We start from the raw sequence: 17,073 nt of genomic DNA on the forward strand, positions 1-17,073 counted from the left end.
GAAAGGAGAACAAGGGGGTGTTGAGGTTTCCAAAAAGAAAATAGGTTTTCAAATTGTTCATGCTGCCTTAGTGCCCAAAGCTGGCCAGATTCAATAATTAAGAAGATAGATGAGACATTTCAAGAAATCATCTACCATGAAGCTTGCAATATATATCCTTTCCACTAGATGTCAGCAAACTACCAATAAAATTATTTAGATCTATAAATTTAAAAATAGACTGTAGGTTTCTTTAACCCTATCATTCAGCACATTTGAATCTGAAAGCGAAATTATAGCCTTTAAAACAAAAGGGAACTGGAGAAAAACGCAGAGGCACGATGGATTGGTATAAACCATTTGCATCTTTCCAGTTATTTCCATTGATTATCTTGCAGTACATTTTTATACCAAATAATAAACTATTTTTTGCCTAAGATCCAAAACAGTGATCTTTTCTCTGTTCAAAGCCTTATTATTATTATTATTTTCCAAGCAACAAAGAGGAAAAGATGAAGGGGAGGAAGATTATCCATTGATAAACAAGGTGATGCGTGTTTTTATAGAATTAAAATAACATTATTATGAGCTAGCATACTTTTGGCAAAAAACTGAATCCTTGTAGCATTTATTTGAAATTACATGAGTTGTTCTTTTGAACAGCACAATTAATCAATAAAATTTATTTTAGAAATTACTTAAAATTAATAATCAATTAGTTGATTTATTAAATTAAATTAGCATTTTTAATTTGTTTTAATAAAGAAGATCCTGGATTTCTATAACCCAACCAAGGGAAGGAAAGCATTATTTTTTTTTAAAAAAAGTCTCAGAACAATTAATTGTCTCTGTTAGCATGCAGCTTATAAATTGTAATGTTTGAATGTTGGCTTAAATAATAACCAATATAAAGTGGGATGGAATCGTTTGCAATCATGGAGAAAAGCAACTGATCAACCATATGAGCCATAGACAGATTTCAAATGCTTTGCCCAAAATTCCTTCTCTCGTGATTTTTAAAAACATTTCCTCTATTTCTGGTTAAGTTGGTTGCTGCACTATTAGATTTGAATGTTCCACCTTGGAGTAGCCCAGCCTCCTGTTGAAATGCAATGCAACCTGTCAATAGAAACGAATTTCTGTGTACATTTCTACCTGAAGCAGAATTTATTCCTTTGTAATAATTCTATAACAACGGTAAGCATGTTATGTCCAGTGACCCACTCTTTTATAACAGCAATAGACATGTTAGCGATTAATGAAAAGTTTGAAAGCTCTATATTTTTTATAGAAAAGGTAGGCAGGCGAGAAATCTGGAAAAATGATTTAATTTGCCCATGACAGAATTAAGCTAAATTTAATGAAAATGCTTAAGAACTCAGAGGAACATTGTATAAGTCAAAAAGGAATTTTCTTTGACAATTAATTTTGTTCCTGTTCCAGGACCACTTTTTCAGAAGTACAATGAAGCAATGTTTAGCTTGCTAACAAACTCCCCTTCAGGGTTCCCTATCATAACAATTAGCAATGCCTCATCATATGCTTGGTGACTCTGTCCTCCAGCTATTTATGTGCTGGTGAATGTCGGCAATGAGGAAACTTGCCAAACACGTTTAGGCTCTTTCTATGAGCTAAAACTCTCAATGTTTGTGAAATAAATAAATATTATAAATTTATAGCCAAAGTGGTACTTTTAAATATTTTTGAATCTACACCCTAAGTTAATGGCTAGCCATTTCACTGTAGTTAAATGACTTAAAATTAACAGGTGAGAAATCATTAACTAAATACATTCACTGTTTGTTGAAGGTATTAGATATTATGTTATTGTTCAATGTTTGTAAAAGCATTCTTAACAGTATTTAAAAGCACACACATATGCATACTTGATAGAAAGAAAAAGAATAAAAATAGAGCCTCTAAGATAAAAAGAAGATAGAAAAACAAAACAAAACAAGAACAAGATGAAAAAGAGCAAGTCTAACAATCCTGAGGAAATTAAGTGGTTTCTTCATGGCTGGATTAAGGTGTGTGTGAAGGCCCTGAAACAGTTCCCATAATAGTTCCTCCTTCTGCTCAAATGAACTTGCCTGTGAAAGTGTTTGCTTGTTGTAGCTGAGAGGGAAGAATTCTGTTTAATGTTGCTAATATGAAATAGATGGATTAATTCTCCTTTTGCATGTTTTCCCTGTATGTGAACTCTGGATTAAATAATTCAGAGTAATGAACAATTCAACTCTGGATTAAATAATTAATAGTAATTGAAGATGAGATTATAAAATAATGCATTGGCAGGATTCTTGTATCTTATATGTCAATTTTCCTGAAATCAAAGGCAACTGTACTATGCCGGACTACAAAATAAATCAGCAAAGATGCTATTTAATATGAAATGTCTATAAGAATTTTCAGTGGTAAAGTTACCATAACAAAAAAAAAATCACTCTACATTTAAACATTTGAAAAAGAAGGAACTAATAATGCAACCCTATATATGCCTATTCAGAAGGAAACTTCATCATGTTTAATAAAACATAATCCCAGATGAATGTGCATAGGATTGCAATTTAATTGGATTATTTTTATTTTTTCTGACCACAAAATTAGAATGTTACTTTTTGTAGATTAGGACAATTATTGTAAATTATTCCGTGCTATTACTCTGTCTTCAAAATCAAATTATTTTTGTATCTTTTCCCTGGATCCTTTGCCTATCTTAGCAATGGATACTTGAGCACAGATTTAAAATGAAATTTTGGGCATGTCATAAAATTCTTGAAAACAAATTAATTATGTACATACACATCGTTATCACAGGCATAATGTGTAATGTTGGCTGCATAATAGACATGGCCTACTTGTCTATCAGCCTAACTTAATAGACACAGATCTGCAGGTCTGATTTAACAGGCAGAGATCCAGTGCCCTGTTCCCATTTCCATTTGCTTTGGAATGATACTATAAAGGATGATAAAACTGCCCTTGGGAAATGAAGGAGTGAACCATTGAAAGGGGACTTTGAGAAGAGATTATTCAATCCTGAGAAAGAGGGAAGTGTGAGAAACAAGCTCAGAATAATCTTACCTTGATTCTGTTAAGTATAACATAGAACATGCTTTCAAAATTCTGTTATTCCTGGAAATCATGCGTGTTTTTTTAAAAAAATTGGTATGTTTTGAAGAGCTGGTAGATACCATGTTTGATACCCTTCAAAACCCACAAGAGATTTGGGAGAACAGGAATACAATCCCAAAATTCTTTTTTGTGCTGCAGTTTCTCTTTAGAAAAGCCATGGCTGTTTCAGTGCCAAGTCCTCATTTAATAATCAGACTAAAATGAACTCCGACAATCTATTATTACAAACCTGGCACCTCTAGTTTAGTTGTAGCCAAACTCCCAGAATTCCAGGCTACCACTGATTTTGTGGTGGCCAACTATTTGAAACAGGGGTCTCCAACCTTGGCAACTTTAAGCCTGGAGGACAGTAGAAGTCTGCCAGGCTTAAAGTTGCCAAGGTTGGAGACCCTTGATTTGGAGGACATTCTGTTTGGAAAGACTAATCAATAAAAAGAAATCAAACATCTGGCATCCAGCGTTGTAGTTATATTTGGTGGGATTTTTTTTCTTTGCTTGTATTCTTGAATAATGTCTTGAAGTTTTTGAATTATTATAATTTATATTCTGTATTTGTTTTTAACCCTAAATATATTACACTGGGGGAAAAAAAGCTACAATTGACTTGCAACAATGTCACCAATATTTGAACTCAATTTTTTGAGAAAAGTTCTGGATCTTCAAGTAATTTTATCACGCTTCCTTGATTTGTGGGGTGTGGGTGTGTGTGTGGAATCAACTGTTATATATTTCAATACACCCTTGAAAAAAATGCATTTATATTTCGTTTATTGTTTTCTTAATTTGGATCGTGTGATTTAGCAGTATTTGAGAAATGTTGAAATGGGTGTTTACGTTTGGAGGGCTATTATTTTTCTTTTATAAAACTCATTAAAGGGGGAGAAAGGGGGAAAACTATACATTCCTATATTTGATTGAATAGTTTACATCCTAGTCAACGAAACAATAACAACAAATCAACAGCACACTTTATTTTATCAATCTGAAATGATAAAATGACAATGTATATAACATAAAAGAGGGAGGGTGATAGTGCAGAAATCAAAAGGACGGGGAGAAAACACAATTACTAAGAATTTCAAGACCCTCACCTTGAAATTCCTCACCTTGGTACAACAGTGATAATGTGACAGACGTCTCTGTAAAGTCAGGCCTTCCTCAGTGTAGGTAATAATAGAACCACAACCCATAAATTTTGGGCTTACTGCAGATGGCAACTCATGAAAGCACACTATAGAATATACAGTATGCTAATATGAATCCTGATGTTATGATAAACCACTGGTCTAAAAAAACTCTGAATACCTTTTGGAGGTATGGAATACAGCTGTTGTTATTTGGATTTGGATTAGTTTAACACTTCAACTGAATGAATTTACATGTCTCCTTGTAATGAATGCTAAAGCTATGTTTGCATAACTAATTTGACAATTTTACTGAATTTTACTTTTTATGGAAAAGAAGAAACAACAGGACACAGGAGAGAAGAATCTTTAGCGTTGGGAGATATACTTGCTATCTTTCATGAATGCTTTACACTATAATCCTCTACACCAGTGTTGGCGAACCTTTTCGACACCGAGTATCGCACACTCTGGAAACCGGAAGAGTAGCCTCCCAGTGTGCATGCGCGCATTGGGAACATGATCTTCCGGTTTCTGGCCACCTGGTCTTCGTGTGCACATGCATGCCAGAAGCCAGAAGACCAGGTGGCGCATGCGCGCACTGAAAACCAGAAAATCATCTTCCTGACGCGCGCATGCCCACTGGGCGGCTGCCTTTCCAGTTTCTGGCATGCCTGCATGTGTGAAGACAAGCTGGCCTGTGCGCCGGACCCGGAAGGTCAACGGGCAATGGCTCACACGCCTGGAGAGATGGCTCTGTGTGCCACTTCCAGCACGCGTGCCATAAGTTCGTCATCACGGCTCTAAACAGAAGAGCCATAGTTTAGTAGTCCCCAAATTAACTTGATAATTTTCCAAGTCTCAACTTCTGTTATATTTGGGTCAAAGTACAAAGCTTAACTTTTAGCACTCTATAGAAAGGGCATATGTGTGGTACATGAATTATAGTCAGCACATCCATGTTGCCAAAATAAAGCAGTGTTTTCTCAGAAAGTAAATGTAAGAACTAACAAGTCAGCTGTGATGGAGCAAACCATCTTGTACCCTATGGGAGTTAGAGAAAACCCACTGTAATCTGTTTTTTTTGGGGGGAAATGTACCATGCCATAAATTAGTACAAGCTTACATTTTTTATCTTACTGCTTCTTTTGCTTTTTCAGATATGCATGTGTGCATGTTCTTGTGATAAAGGGATATGACCCAGTCTTTAGTTTAAACTGAACTAATGACAGAGAAAGTCCGCTATGATGTAGTGCCAACCAGTAGATTATTGTACAAAAAGACAGAGGAAAAGTGTTACAGAAAAGGCACATATATAGATTTCTTTAGCTGCAGATAGGCAAAGATTCATTGTAGTCTTTACTGAAAGGGTGCCCTCCAGATGTCATGGAAGCCCAACCTGAAGCTTCAAGTCAATATGGCTAATGGTTGGCTGGGAATTTTGTACAAACTAAAATTGACAGTCAGTAACGGGGACCAATATTATTATACTATGAAGGCATCCAGGATTTCAGTATTGACTGAATTTACATTGTCTGAGCTATATATAGTGATTTGAACATGCCCCCTATTGACTGGTTCACATATTGCACTAAATAATGTTTTTAAAAATAATTGTGCATTATGTGAACTTGATTATTGCAATTGCAATGTCTTTGTATCATGTGTGAACCAGAATAGTATGGACTGTTCAATAACCCACAATTTTTTAAAAAAAATGCTTTATGGTGGTATGTGAACTGTACATTTAATAATTTAAAATCCGTCTAATGAAAGGTATGCACAGTTTTTTAAAAAAATCAAACTAGTGATATTTTAATGCTGAAGTCAGGGCAGAATATGGTACTTGTTATAATGAAGACTGTTTGAAATGCAGCTGGCTGCAATACAATTGAGGAAGTGGAAATTGGGCACAGCTTGAAGATTTAAAATGCATAATAATTCACTTTTGTTGCATCATTTTCCCCAAAGCAGATTCTGGCTTTGATCCAGAGATCCACCTGCACAGCAATGCATTGATGTACACATGCTTCTTCATGTGAAAAATAGTTCTAAGGGAATGGATGGCTAGTTGTGAAATTCAACAAGATAAGAAGTGGATGGAGAGTGGTATGGAATGGGTGGCAAAGAGAAAAACTAAGACGGGTAAGAATTTCATGTAGTTCATTTTCTTAAAGTTTGAACTGAGCAAAATGTGAAAATATTTCATTAAAAATATAATTTTGAACCCTTAAGTACGGAATCATATTTAGTGATAAATTAGAGTTTTCTTTCTTTTTTCCCTCATTTGTATAATCCTATGATAATGGGGTGGAGCATGATCAACTTCATGCTAGACACAGTGATAAATATATGCCATACTTCTATCTGTAATGAAGAAGGAAGAGGAGGATGAGGATGAAATGGAGGTTGTAAGCCACTTAGAGTAGTCCCATCGTGAGGTAAGTGGCAAATAAATTTATCAAGCAACCAAGCAACCAACCAACCAATCAATCAATCAACTATAAGGTCTGACAATACCATGTTGTACCACTGTAAAAATTCTAGCACCTCCCACTTTTTACTCTTAGACAATTACACTTTTTAAAGTCAACTTACATGGATAACTGTAGGTAAATAAACACTGCCATTTATAATCTCTGAAATGAACTGTCTATGACCAATTGTCTGCTCAATAAACCCAGCAAACAGTGGAAGATTTATGCTGCTATAATTCATTTTTTCTAAAACATTGTAGGCAACATCTTACATGTTTGTATACACTGTGGAAGCAATTTCATAAGCTTATGTTCTTTTTAAATGTGTTTTCTTTACCATTGCATTAAAATCTTACCTGAAATAATATATTCTGATCTTTGGTTCACTGTTAATACACAGCAAAAACAAAACAGGTGACTGAATGTTATGTGGGAAGTTATATAGGAGTAGACATATAATTAACTGTATAATAGTATTAAACTTTCTAATACTTGCAAGTGAACATGTTTTTCTTTAGATGCATTTTCAGTCACCCAATGTTGACTGTTTTAAAATGCTTTAGTAATGTGTACCTGTTCCAACAAACAGCATCAAAAATTCTTCTACTTAGCTGAAATAATGATGTTCATACATTCAGCTGAACACAAGGAGGGGCTTCAAGCTGCATAGACAACAGGGGCCAACATGCAATTCTGCCTCCCATTTTTCATGCGTTCTGAATCTCTCTGGGTACTGTATAAAGCAGGATCCAGATCATATAGCTAGCTGTATCATATTCATGCAACTGTGAGTAGAGTTTTCCTTCTCTTAATGGTTGAATATGTGGCGGATTGGAACAAAGTGGACAGAATGTGCTGTTCTCTACACTATTTGAAACTCTCTCTGCATTCAGCTGAACTATACACTGTTGGATTATTTAAAACTGCCTTGATAACTAAGCTTGAAATATAAGTATCGTGGAAATAATAAGATGAACCATCTCACCCAAAATGTAGGAAAGAGATGTAAAGAGCCATGATGGCACAGTGGTTAGAACACAGTATTGCAGGCTAATTCTGCCCACTGCCAGGAGTTTGATTCTCACTTAAAGTAACAGTAACATAGTTGGAAGGGACCTTGGAGGTCATCTAGTCCAACCCCCTGCTCACACAGGAGACCTGTACTAGGGATTCGAACTGCCGAACTGCCGACCTTTCTGATCGACAAGCTCAGTGTCTTAGCCACTGAGCCACCTCACTGGCTCAAGGTTGATTCAGCCTTCCACCTAAACTGTATCTGATAACCCTGCATACATCATAGAATTGCAACATTAATATAATATATTGCTCAAAAAAATAAAGGAACACAAGCAGAAGACATCCGAGATCTGAATGAATGAAATAGCCTTATTAAATACTTTGTTCTTTACATACAGTAGTTTATACACTGCTCAAACAACTAAAGGGAACACAAAACTACTGTATGTAACGAACAAAGTATTTAATAAGGCTATTTCATTCATTCAGATCTCGGATGTCTTCTGCTTGTGTTCCCTTTATTTTTTTGAGCAGTGTATATTGCTTTATACCCTTATAAAGAAGTCTATGTGTGTGTCCATGTGCACTTGTCTGTTTTTACATTTAAAACGGTGACATTAAAAAACATAACAGGCTATTTCCCAAAGGAAAACAAGTTACCTGTTCAGATGTTTATTTTGGTAAATTGGATTAATTTCCTCCCTCCTGCTTCACAACTTTCCCTCTTACAGAGTTAATAATTTTATAGCATGTTGTCAAAAAAATAAAGTTCAGATAATTAAAGGCCAATCTTTTTATTGCAATTCCTTGTGTTATGAAATCCAAGCAGATATAGAAAACGCTATAATTGCTATTTGACACTTGAGATGTTACATTTCTCTAAACCCATAACCTTCAAGAGCTAAACTAATTTTATCAACCTTCCTCTGAAATTAAAAAAAATGATCATTAGCCTCAAAGGAGCTGTGAATAAGTTCTACAGATTGAAGAAATTAAGTGATCAGTTTCTATTTAGAGGCTTTTTCCAATATATTCGATCCCCCAGGAGATCTAGATCCGACCTAAAGGAAAGGGTTATAGTTACTTCTGTTAATGTTTGCAACAGCTTGAGATATGTCATCTCACGTGGCTTAGGGAAATTGCTGCCAGCATAAACCAAATAATTCCCTTCCTCTGACCCTTAAGGATAGCTGGAGAGTGTAACTTCACATTATTAAGATATCTGCTGTCCTGCTGTATCTCTGTGTCACTGTCTGCTTTGCAGTTGTCTTTTCAGCTGAGCCTTAAAGATTTCCTTCCTTCCTTCCTTCCTTCCTTCCTTCCTTCCTTCCTTCCTTCCTTCCTTCCTTCCTTCCTTCCTTCCTTCCCCTTCCTTTCTCTCTCTCTCCCTCTCTCCCCCACCCCCTTGTTCCTCTCTCTGATAAAAATTACATTTAGTAATCATGATTGAGTTGGGTTGATACAAAACCCTGGACATTTTTCTCAATTTAAGCTGAGGCTCTGGGTTTTTTCCTCATCTATTAGGTTAAAGTTAATTGAAAGGAAAATCATTAGGATCTAAGTCATTTATATTAGAATTAGAATTCTTTATTGGCCAAGTGTGATTGGACACAAAGAACAAATTCAACAAAATTCAAATATACCAGCAATTTCAGTAATTGATCAGCCTTGTTAGTATAAGTAATTTCTCTGTGAATTAATGAATTTCAATCAATGAGAAGTCTTTCTTCCTTTTGACATTCCTTAACTACAAATCTTTCTAGTTCCAAGGAAAAATTACCAATCACATTTGCCTACACCAATGGGTCTTAAGAGCCCTGGTGGTACAGCAGTTAAAAGTGCAGTACTGCAGGCAAAACTCTGCCCACAGCTTGGAGTTCAATCCTGACAGGGCTCAAAATTGACTCAGCTTTATGTCCTTCCGAGGTTGGTAAAATGAGGATCCAGATTGTTGGATTAAAATAATCCAAATAATACTTCTACATTCTACATTGTAAACCACTCAGAGAGTGCTGTAAAGCATGATGGGGCAGTATATAAGCCTATATGCTATTGTTATTAGATATACTCCAGTGATAATGCTCTTTCTTAACAGATATAGTTTTGTTTTTTCACCGTTAAAATAATGTAGAGAAGAAACTGTTTGAAACAAAACAAAACATCCCTCTTAATAAAATTGTAAGCATGTGTCCTGGTTAATTAATATTATTTTGCTATTGTTTATTTTTGTGTTGCTATACTTTTACATTTACATATCCTTCCATTCCATCCTATCCTTCCCTTATGGCCCTATGCATTAATTGTCTTTTAAAAAGGCACAATATTTCTCTGATAACTTTGATTCCTCTACAGAATGTGCAACTCTTTCACCTTTTAAAAAAGCATAGTATTTCACAGCAGAATATATCTATCTAAATAACACTTATACATTTATTAATTATTCACCTCTAGCTGCAGTGAAATGTTATTTTAAAAGCAGAAAATAATCCCCTGTGGGGCAGCTTTTTAATATAGAACTTTAGCTTCTTTTGAGGGGGGCTTCTTTTCAACATTTAACAGAAGATTTTTTTCAAAACAATTTTGGAACCTAGAGTAGTGTAAAGCAAAGTGCCCTTAAGATCAAAGTACAAATCTTTAGAGGTTTCCTACAAACTCAGATTGCTAAGCACAATCATTAAGGTATTGGAAAATAATCTGTTTACCACCTAAACATAGTTAAATAAAAATGTGCGGCTTGAAAATAATGCTTAAACATTAGATGGTACAAACTCTCCCCAAATCACACTTAACATTCCACAAATAGAATAAGCAATTCTTTTAGAACTTGTGGATATATCTAGAATGTGAAAGTTGTCATAAATGTAGGTGTCCATAGAAGCTACTGTGCAGCCATGACATCATTACATCATCACACCCTTAGTGCAGTTTGTGTAATTTGCAATGCAATTGACACACCTTATCTAATATACATCACTTGTGCATTAATATTTATGGTTTATATAACAATGTAATTTTCTTTTTACCTTGTTCTGTGGACATGTGTGCTCACAAAATGGCTGCCATGCTACACATGCCTAGCAGGGGTGGGTTCTACTTCTTTTACTACCGGTTCGCATCACTAGCAATGGCACTTCCAGTACTAATTGAGGTCTTAAGTCAAGGACTACCTGTAGGGCAGGGGTAAAATCCAAATTTTTTCCCTACCGGTTGGTGGACTTGCAGGGGAAGGATATTGCAAAATCTCCATTCCTACCCCACTCCAGGGGAAGGATACTGCAAAATCCCCATTCCCCCCCCCACTCCTGGGGGAAGGATCAGGGGTGGGTTCTACTTATCTTTACTACCAGTTCACAACGTGGCTGCATGCATGTGCAGAAGCATTCTGATGACGTCGGGGTCGGTGGCCAGAGCCTCCCGCCGGTTTTACTACCAGTTCTTTAGAACTGGTGCGAACCGGGGGCAACCCACCACTGGGAAGGATATTGTAAAATCTCCATTCCCACCCCACTCTGGGGCCAGCCAGAGGTGGTATTTGCCGGTTCTCTGAACTACTCAAAATTTCCACTACCAGTTCTCCATAACCCGTTAGAACCTGCTGGATTTCACCCCTGCTGTAGGGTATGTATTTCTTGCTGCTCAGTCAGGCCAAAATCTAGAGTAGTTCCAGCCCAAGTTTATCTACAGTAGGATTGATATCGCATTCTGTATATAGAATGCATTTAAAAAACAAAATAAAATAAATAAGTCTTGGTGATACAGGGAGTTCTCACTTGCCAACCATTCATTCAGTGACTGTTCAAAGTTATGATGGCACTGAAAAAGGAGACTTACAATCAGTCCTCAAAGTTGCAGTCAACATAGCATCCCCATGGTCATGATTTGAGCACTTAGCAACTGGCGTGCATTTATAATAGGCACACCATTCTGTGGTCATGTGACCACCATTTGTGACCTTCATGGCTGACTTCTGACAAGCAAAGAAATGATAAGAGTCACACATTGTGATCATGTAGCATTGTGTTTAATGATCCATGTGCTTTGCTTAACAACTGCTATCTGAACTAATGTTAGTAGTTGGTGTGGCCATCCGATGTTTCACTTAATGACTGCACCTCTTAGTGGCAGAGTTACCAATCCCAATTGTGCTCAGAAAGTGAGGACTCCCTGTAATGGTTGGGAAGACAGTATGAGAAAGTGGAAAGTTTCCTTCTTCTTCGGCTGTCTGTAACACAACAATGGTTCTTTTAATTTTTTTCTTTTCATTGTGAAGAAAATATCTTTTTGCTACCAATGGGAGACTTATCACAATGCCAGTTACAAGGGTGAATTTTGCTCGGGAAAACTGCAGGGAAAGCAGCTATATCTTCATTGTTATGATCCTGATAATTATTACACACATATCCAGCTGTTATTTTGTAAAAATCTGCTTGTTAAGTGCAGAGTAGCTCATCTCTAATTTCACCCAATGAAATTAGAAATTATCTCTTGTAAAACTAAAATTTATCCCAACAATCACGAAGATACTGGTTCATCTTATGTATTTTCTACTGAGGAGATAAAACATCTTGAATTTAGGAATAGGTTTCCTTATTGTTTGCTTTACTGAATCTTCTGGAGTCTTCAAAAATTACACCTTAACCTCAGGCTGATCAAGGGATACCATCAAAGTTCTTTTTGGAATCTGGATACTGTGCAGGTCAGGATGGGGAGGGTCAGGCTTTGGAAGAGGATCTGGATGGAAAGGAATTGAGAAAACTGATCTGGAGAACTTTTCACTCTTAATTCTGGATGGAGTAACATTCCCCCAGGCAGAACAATCTGGGAATCCTCTGGAACTCTTGATTGTTGCTTAAAGAACAGGTGGCTGTGTGGCCAGAAGGGCTTCTGCACAAATTTATTTGCCATCCATCTCATATCCAATAACTATGGACAGTTTTCAATATATAAAAAAAACATTAACAAATATTAGAACCATCAATTATAAAAAAAATCCACAGCAGATAAAACCATTAACAGATAAAATCATTAATGCAAGATGGCAATGGCAGGAGCTGGATACTTGGGGGGTGGGGTGGAAGGAGGTGGGGTTAGGTTTTAATTAGTCAACCACTTTCAATATGAAGTTCCCCCATTGGATCTCTAGGCCATCTGGCAAAACCAGGTCTTAAGACTCTTATGGAAAGTCAGGAGGGAGGGAGTTAATCTCACCTCAGAGGGTAGGATGTTTCAGAAGGCAGGAACCACAAATCCCAGGAACTCTGCCTTTTCTGTGAAACACTAGCCCACTGGAAGAGCATATCTCCTGAGATTTGGATGGCCCCAACCTGCTGGCCTTTTGTAAGGCCTTGATGACCTGGCTTTTCCCTTAGACATTGAACCAGGTGGATGGGCCCATCTGTAATGGTTGGGTATGAAGTGACTGTGGGTTGGCCTCTCTTATGTTACACTTTCTTTTGTACTGTTTTTGATTTGCAGGTTTTATTTCTAGTTTGAAACCTTTGTTAGCCTCCCAAAATTACAACCTGAGAGTTGGGTAGCCATATAAACTGACTAACATAATAACTAACTGCAACATATACCTGCAGACCAGTCAATTAACAATACAACAGCACAGTAAAAAATAGTACAATTAAATAATCCAAAACTTTATTGGCCTGACTGAAGTTGGAGTACTTTAACTAAATCGTTATTATCCTGAATGGTTCTGTGTATTTGTCTGAACATTTTTGCATAGTTTCATGCAAAAATGGTGTCTTCATTTATTTTATCTTTTCACCAAAATTGCTGAAAGTCTTCCTTAATTGGGAATGTTATCAAAATGGCATTTTTCTATTAAGTATATTAATAAAACTAGATAGTGTTATTTATCTACTCTTTATTATTTATTTCTGTTGATTTTCCCAATTTGTTTTTGGAATTATAATTCATGTTTTCAAAATTAAGCAAGAATAAAAAACCTTTAGATAAATTCACTGGAAAAGGCAGTTACTTGCATCAAAGCTGTTCTTGCAATGCAATGTGACATTGATTGCTTTGGGCACTACTTGGATTTCCTACTATTAAATACTGTAATTGTGTGTGTTGTGTTGAGTTGCAGTGTAATACAGACTAGTCTATACAATTGAACATTTTTCTCATACATATGTTGTAATTATATTTGTCAGACCATGATAATTATAGGGCATTTCCACATGGCAGCCTAAGCTGCTCATTTTGCAGGCTGCTCCAGGTTGTTTTTTTTTTAAACCAACTTCAGAAATATTACTCTAGATCATGTGGGTTGGTAATGGGATTGACCTGGTGCTTAATCTGGAGCAAGGCCAACATAGATTCTGACTGGTTGTTCCCCTGCCTCCACTCCTTCCTAACCACACCAGGAAGTCAAGTGTTATTAGATTACAACTAAAATAAAATGAAGAGGAACAGTGTGAAAGGATGAACTGCTCTGAAACTATCAAGGTCATCTCATCATCTACAGTGATCTGACTGTTATGAATGAATGAATGAATGAATGAATGAATGAGTGAATGAGCAAGCAAGCAAGCAAGCAAGCAGACTGTGGAGAAGTGAGGATCCATCGGATCCATGGATGGGGAGAAGAACTGGGAAGGACCCTGAGACAGCTGAAGCCAAAAATGAATTTTCAGAAATCAAGCCCAGCTTTAGATTGTAGATGGTGGCAGAACAAACTTTACACTTTTCGGATGCCAGAGAATTGGGCAAGAGAATATTGAGGAGGGAAGGTGTTAGTGTTCCTAAATCTGCAAATAAGTAAATGTGGGAGGAGGAAACATCTATCAGGGGACCAGTTAGCTCTGTGTATGCTCCTGGATTATTTTCTCTCCATTTCTGTCGTCAACAAACAGCTCTCCCTTTTTCCCCCATGCAGAATCACTTCAAATTGTGATAGCCAAAATTTGGATGGATTTCCTGCAGTATTCATTCTATGAAATCTGTTGTTAATATTCTTGCAAACTTATATGAATCTTCCATTAAAAATTTCCTGTAAACAGGACGAAAACTATACCGTCTATATGCTTCTATACCCTTTATATACTTCAAACAGCTTTGTCAAACCAGAGGTTTATGCATGACTTATAATTAGTTTCAAGGTCATCTTTCTAAAGCAAAAATTATATCTTCAGGCTTGAATGGATTCCTATTTTTAGAAAGAGAAGTTCAGCCAACTTTTTTTTCTGGCAATTTTTTTAAAAGTCCAAATTTTACTGTGTCAGTTGAATCAGTGCTTGCTCTATGGAACAGAGAAAACTGTAACAGTTTCCTTAACCATAGGAGTATACATTTCCCCAACACAATATTGTTTAAAACAGAAATGCAAAATATCTTGCCCCATGTCATTCTTGTGTTTTCTTGCATAAAATATTTTGTACACTCCTTGGCAATCCACTTTTGCTGAGATTGTCATTTCTATAGAAAATAGCCCTTAAAATGCTAATTTCTTCCAAAGTTTTGTAATAATGAATATTTCTGTCCTTACAGTGGAATCATGTCTTTTCTTTCAACCTGCACTCATGTATGCAATTTCAGAGAACTCTTAAATCTTCTACAGCAGGTTTTGAAAGCAAATATGGGCCTGCAGTTGAATAACAAAATTGTCAGTAGGTAGCAACACCTACCTGACCATAACTGATCTCACAAGCTGGTTAGAAGTTGGATAGGAGACTTTCAGGGAGTTCCAGAATTTTGGGCTAGACTGGAAAGTTTAAAAAAAAAAAAAGCATATTGGAAGTAGGCAATGGCAAATACTTCTGAAAAAAATGCCAAGATAGATCCAGATAATGTAATTTTCTTCCCAAGAGATACTTTGGGGCAATTCAAACTATTTAAACTGGTAAGTGGGCATAGGATGTTAGTCCAAGTACAATTCTTAGAGCAGTCCAAGATGTAGGATTTTGCTATATTGAAACTGAGAAAGGAACACAATCACAACTTATTTTTGAATTGATACTATGGAGGTTCTTAGTCATTCAGATCATGCTTGTCCCAAAGGTGCTTTTTCAAGAGGCAACTTGACTTCCTGGTTTTTCTTTGAAGCTGTTTCATTTCTCATCCAAGAAGCTTCTTCAGCTCTGAGCTGAAGAAGCTTCTTGGATAAGAGTGAAACGTCTTCAAAGAAAAACCAGAAAGTCCAGTTGCCTCTTGGAAAAAAAACACTTTTAGGATATTGAATTGATGGAAAATGGCAACATTGGTGGCATGAATAACACATTAACCCTGAGTCATTTGATGGATTTTTTTTACTTAAATAAAATGAACTTATTGCCCCAAATTGGCTAGATTGAGGCAGTTTATAAATATTGTTAATAAATAAATAATGTTATCCATAATGTTTTAGTCTATATCAGGCCTGTCAAACTGGTGGCCCATGGGCCGGATGCATCATGCACAGGCCACACAACCCCGACTCTGCAAAGGCAAAAAAAATGTCATGATATATCATGATATGACACATGACGCGATTGAGTTTGACATCTGTGCTCTATATGGACCAGATCATTAGGAGCTACCTGTATAAAATCCTATCTTTTGTATAACCCACATGAGTGACTTCTTTCAAAAAAACAGGCAGGCAATTATTTTTACAGGAAGGCATTATGTTTTATTATTATTATTTTTAAATGGCCAAGAAGTATAAGAGTGTTGGGATAGTATGCAATGTCAGAGAAGTAGCGGGTCTTAAGATAATAATTTTGGCGCTCATTTGATTAGTAAATAAAAAGAAAACATAACATCCCAAGTTGCTATTTGTTGCCGTATTTCATGGACAAGATCTTGGGGGACTCTGGGGACTGTGAAAATTATGCTAGAGCTTTTATATAGTTCACAAGTTACTCACCCTTGCATTAAGAAGACAGACAACAGGGAACAATGACACTTTAGCACTATTTCCATCATTCATCTATTTCACACCATTTCTGTTTCAGTCTATAGATTAAAATCTTGTATTTGGGTATGCAATAAATACATTTTTGTTCATGTTCTTTCCTAACATACACTCTCCTGAAACATGCTTCTTTAGCATCTCTATTTTTGTTTGCAACTGTAATGCGATGGGGCAATGACCTTGGGAGACAGGGCAAAGAGTTGTAGCCAGAGGAACAGTCAGATAAAAGGCAATTTAGTCTGCAGAAGGAATGCAGGTGAGTTAGCGGCTCAAAAGGGACAATCCCTAGTTTCTTGGGCTGTAAAGAGGACCAGGGGAATATACTTTCAGACTTAAAAGCTTGATGTCAGCCTTGCAAGATAGACCATGTTTGAAGAAATGTCCATCTGGGTTCAGTTCCAAGTGGCATGAAAGACATTGGAAACATGGAGGCTGC

At 36.4% G+C, this 17,073-nt stretch overlaps 1 long non-coding RNA gene across 1 annotated transcript in view; it reads left to right on the top strand.

Annotated features, from left to right (window-relative positions):
* Nucleotides 1–17,073, top strand: part of LOC117665745 (uncharacterized) — a 49,290-nt gene that overhangs the window by 9,072 nt on the left and 23,145 nt on the right. The window contains exon 3 of the long non-coding RNA XR_015729211.1: nucleotides 6,213–6,383. This is a non-coding gene — a long non-coding RNA (uncharacterized LOC117665745). The remainder of the gene's footprint in view (nucleotides 1–6,212; nucleotides 6,384–17,073) is intronic.

The sequence above is a fragment of the Pantherophis guttatus genome, chromosome 1 (assembly GCF_059756535.1).
Source record: "Pantherophis guttatus breed Tessera chromosome 1, ASM5975653v1, whole genome shotgun sequence".
Taxonomy (NCBI): domain Eukaryota; kingdom Metazoa; phylum Chordata; class Lepidosauria; order Squamata; family Colubridae; genus Pantherophis; species Pantherophis guttatus.